Source organism: Schistocerca serialis, unplaced genomic scaffold, assembly GCF_023864345.2.
Source record: "Schistocerca serialis cubense isolate TAMUIC-IGC-003099 unplaced genomic scaffold, iqSchSeri2.2 HiC_scaffold_271, whole genome shotgun sequence".
In the NCBI taxonomy this organism is placed as follows: domain Eukaryota; kingdom Metazoa; phylum Arthropoda; class Insecta; order Orthoptera; family Acrididae; genus Schistocerca; species Schistocerca serialis.
In genome coordinates, this window is record NW_026047840.1 from 10,001 (window position 1) to 15,000 (window position 5,000).

A 5,000-nucleotide genomic window follows, 5' to 3' on the forward strand; every position below is an offset into this window, starting at 1 on the left:
CAGTCGAGCCGGAGGTGGTCTCCGACTATCTGGGCGTCGACCACACGGGCGATGCCGTCTTTGACCGCCACCACGTCAGGCTTGCGGATGCCCTCAGGTGTTCGGAGGTGGGGCTCCACAGAGACATTGAAGCCCCTCTGCGCGAGTCCACGGGCGACATAACGCACTACAGCGTCATGGCGCTTGACCCGGGACCCGTGCGTCCTAAAGCAAGCCTGAAGTACGTGGTTGGCGGTCTCCACGGCCTGGCACCCCGCGCGGCATCTGGTGTCCGCCTCCCGCCCACGACTGCGCCGTGCCTTCGTAGGGAAGGCGTTGATGCGGGCGCGGAGGGCGTCGATGTATTCACGCCCAGATAGCAGGCGACTGGTGTCGGCGACCCACTGATGTTGGCCACTGACGGCGGCAGAAGATGACAGCGCCGCACCGTCAATGGCGATGTGTAGGCGCGCCGCCCACATTTCCCCAACCTGCGTTGACGATTTGAGGAGGTGGCCCTCCCACATTAGGTGGCGCTCCAGCACCTCGATCTCACGCTGCACCTCCTCCATGCCTGCACCGTCGCAGGCTGGCCCTATCTTCTTCAGCGCCAGGAGACGGGACCGACGGAGGGTTGGACCCATCCATCGGCAAGATGGAATGCCGAGGCCCCCCTGGGCAACAGGAGCGTGGAAGTATCCCAGGGGGGTGTCCGCCGGAAGGCGGAACCATCTCCTGACGGCGGCCCGGATGGTGACGTCGGCCGACTTCAATGCACCCACCCGGGTGCGGCTGAGGGCCAGCCCGTGGTACAGGCCAGGGAGAAGTACGTTGGTGAGAGCGTGGAGGCGCTGTTGCGGCTTCAGCGGAGCTCGGGAGATGACGTCAAGCTGCTCCACCAGGTGGCGACGTGGGTTGAAGACACAGCGACCCGCCGTGGAAAATTGCAGCCCCAGGTACCGGAAGGTTTCACCCACACGCAGGGCAGGCAAGGTGGTGTTGCCTGCTGTGAAGGTGACATTGCTGTCCACCTTCACCTTCTTCTCGCGCCCTGACGCGACTAAGGCGAGGGTGAAACACTTCCGGGCGTTGATCTGCAGCCCCAGGTGGGCGAGGGCTGCGGTAGCTGCGTCGATGAGGGACTGCAAGCCCCTCGGGGTCGCTGCAAACAGCAAGACGTCATCTGCAAAGGCCGCAGCGTTGACTCTGCGACCGAGGATCCGAGCTCCGATGTGGGAGGGCAGTTGGCCTAAAACGTAGTCCACCGCAAAGTTGAACAGGAGGGGGGAGAGGGGATCGCCCTGGCGAACGCCCCGTGCTGGCTGCACAGACACGCCCACGCCGGCGCCGTCCGCTATCACTGTCGTGCTGCCCTCGTAGCACCGCTCGACATACTCGACAAAGCAATCCGGTAGGCCATGCGCCTTCAGCACGGGGCGAAGGGCAGCATGATCCACCGAATCGAATGCCTTCGATACGTCGATCGATGCCACAAAGACAGAGCGGCAGGAGCGGACTGCGTCGGTGAGAGCAGTGTCCAAGATGAAAGTATTTTCCAACATCCCATCCCGAGGGATGAATGCCCGCTGACGTTCGTCCACAGCACAAGCGCGCATCAGGCGTGACGCGAGAACCTTGTGAAAGGTCCGCGCCAACACCGAGCAGACCGTAATGGGGCGAAAGTCAGCGGGGGATGTTGGTGCAGCCGTTTTCGGGAGAAGGGACGTCCGCGCGCGAAGCAGGCGTTCCGGAAGGGCGCGGGCCAGAAGGAAGAGATTCATCACTTTCACCAGGACTTCATGCGGCAGGCGCCGCAACTCCGCTGGGGTAAGGCCGTCAGGCCCAGCTGCTGATCCCCTGGGCGGCAACGCGGCGGCGACCTCCTCATGTGTGACCGGCCCCCATAGGCACTCAAGAGCGACAGGCTCCGAGTGCGGGAGGAGGCGGTCACGGATGAAGCCCGCAGTGGAGACGGGCTTCTTAGTGAAGAGGTCCGCCCAGAAGTCCAGCAGACCAGGGATGGCAGGTGGCGGCTGGAGCAGGGTGCCATCCAAGAGGCCGCGCACGCAACGTGCACGCGACCGTCGGAAGGCATCCTGCGTTCTTGCGTATTCCCAGCGGCGCCGCTTGCGCTTCTGCGTCGGCGGCGCGGCAGGCGGCCGCTTCGATGGTTGGCGCGGCCGCTGTGTCCTGGTGATCGATCTCTCCCCTCTGGACCCGACCGACGCAAGGGCATCCGGGAGCATGCCCAGGATGACATCGGGCGGCGTGCCCCGCCCCAGACCTATGACTCGATCCAGGGCAGAGAAACGCTGGGCGGAAGCAGGTAGCCCCGCCAGATGCTCCCAGATGGCGGCGTCAGTCGGCCCCTCCGGCGGCGGCCCGGTGGTGTCGGCCGCGAAGTCCTCGGCTGCGTCGACGGGCGGCGCAGCGGCCTCGCCCGCGTCAGGCGGCGGGCTCGCTGCTCCCCGGCGGGACGCCGGCTCTTCCCCCCGACCGATCTCAAGCGCCTCCATGAACTGGCGGACAAGCTGCTTGTGGGCAGCTTGCCGCCGTCGGCACTTGATTGCCTCAAGCGTTCGGTCGGGGAACATCCTGATGAGTTCTTGATTAACAAAGAAGAACCGGGCGTCCCTCTCAAGGAACAATTCGGCCTCCGCCTTGGCGAGCGACAGGACTTCTTCCTCCGTCCACCTCGCGCGATGCCTCTCCGTCACGATCTCCGCGTTGGCGGCCGCAAGATGTTGGCGGCGGCGATGGACCCCGAGACCATTCTTGGTGGTGAAGCTGCGGTGGCACTCACTACAGGCGTATACAGCTGCAAAAGGTACAAGATTTTCGGCACGGCCGGTTGGCCGGCTAGGTGCTGGGGGAGTTGGGGTGGCACCTTCAGCGGAAGGGCCACCACTTATTCTTTGATTACTGCCCCCAACTAACAAAGGGATAGTGCGAGGGGGGGCTGGTAACCCCCCCAAGCCCCTGGTGCGGTCTTCCACTCTGCGAAAATCAGCGGGCCCACGAGAAGGGGAGAAGACCGCAGGAGAGGAGAGGCTAAGAGGGCTAGGCCCATGTATTGCGCATCACTCTCCCTGTAACTATAACCCAAGGAAGGTACCTCTAAGAGAGTCATAGTTACTCCCGCCGTTTACCCGCGCTTGCTTGAATTTCTTCACGTTGACATTCAGAGCACTGGGCAGAAATCACATTGCGTCAACACCCGCTAGGGCCATCGCAATGCTTTGTTTTAATTAGACAGTCGGATTCCCCCAGTCCGTGCCAGTTCTGAGTTGATCGTTGAATGGCGGCCGAAGAGAATCCGCGCACCCGCGCGCCCCCGGAGGAGCACGCTAAGGCGGACGCGGCCTCGCAGCAAGGAAGATCCGTGGGAGGCCAAGGCACGGGACCGAGCTCGGATCCTGCACGCAGGTTGAAGCACCGGGGCGCGAACGCCGCGCAGGCGCGCGCATCCTGCACCGCCGGCCAGCACGAGGCCGACCAACGGCGAGAGCAGACCACGCCCGCGCTAAACGCCCGCACTTACCGGCACCCCTACGGCACTCACCTCGCCCAGGCCCGGCACGTTAGCGCTGACCCACTTCCCGACCAAGCCCGACACGCCCCGATCCTCAGAGCCAATCCTTATCCCGAAGTTACGGATCCAATTTGCCGACTTCCCTTACCTACATTATTCTATCGACTAGAGGCTCTTCACCTTGGAGACCTGCTGCGGATATGGGTACGAACCGGCGCGACACCTCCACGTGGCCCTCTCCCGGATTTTCAAGGTCCGAGGGGAAGATCGGGACACCGCCGCAACTGCGGTGCTCTTCGCGTTCCAAACCCTATCTCCCTGCTAGAGGATTCCAGGGAACTCGAACGCTCATGCAGAAAAGAAAACTCTTCCCCGATCTCCCGACGGCGTCTCCGGGTCCTTTTGGGTTACCCCGACGAGCATCTCTAAAAGAGGGGCCCGACTTGTATCGGTTCCGCTGCCGGGTTCCGGAATAGGAACCGGATTCCCTTTCGCCCAACGGGGGCCAGCACAAAGCGCATCATGCTATGACGGCCCCCATCAACATCGGATTTCTCCTAGGGCTTAGGATCGACTGACTCGTGTGCAACGGCTGTTCACACGAAACCCTTCTCCGCGTCAGCCCTCCAGGGCCTCGCTGGAGTATTTGCTACTACCACCAAGATCTGCACCGACGGCGGCTCCAGGCAGGCTCACGCCCAGACCCTTCTGCGCCCACCGCCGCGACCCTCCTACTCGTCAGGGCTTCGCGGCCGGCCGCAAGGACCGGCCATGACTGCCAGACTGACGGCCGAGTATAGGCACGACGCTTCAGCGCCATCCATTTTCAGGGCTAGTTGCTTCGGCAGGTGAGTTGTTACACACTCCTTAGCGGATTCCCACTTCCATGGCCACCGTCCTGCTGTCTTAAGCAACCAACGCCTTTCATGGTTTCCCATGAGCGTCGATTCGGGCGCCTTAACTCGGCGTTTGGTTCATCCCACAGCGCCAGTTCTGCTTACCAAAAGTGGCCCACTTGGCACTCCGATCCGAGTCGTTTGCTCGCGGCTTCAGCATATCAAGCAAGCCGGAGATCTCACCCATTTAAAGTTTGAGAATAGGTTGAGGTCGTTTCGGCCCCAAGGCCTCTAATCATTCGCTTTACCGGATGAGACTCGTACGAGCACCAGCTATCCTGAGGGAAACTTCGGAGGGAACCAGCTACTAGATGGTTCGATTAGTCTTTCGCCCCTATACCCAGCTCCGACGATCGATTTGCACGTCAGAATCGCTACGGACCTCCATCAGGGTTTCCCCTGACTTCGTCCTGGCCAGGCATAGTTCACCATCTTTCGGGTCCCAACGTGTACGCTCTAGGTGCGCCTCACCTCGCAATGAGGACGAGACGCCCCGGGAGTGCGGAGGCCGCCGCCCCGTGAAGGGCGGGGAAGCCCCATCCTCCCTCGGCCCGCGCAAGGCGAGACCTTCACTTTCATTACGCCTTTAGGTT

The 5,000-nt window shown here is 62.5% G+C and overlaps 1 pseudogene; it reads right to left on the bottom strand.

Annotated features, from left to right (window-relative positions):
- LOC126444529 (large subunit ribosomal RNA) overlaps window positions 1–5,000 on the bottom strand; it is a 7,880-nt pseudogene that overhangs the window by 1,901 nt on the left and 979 nt on the right.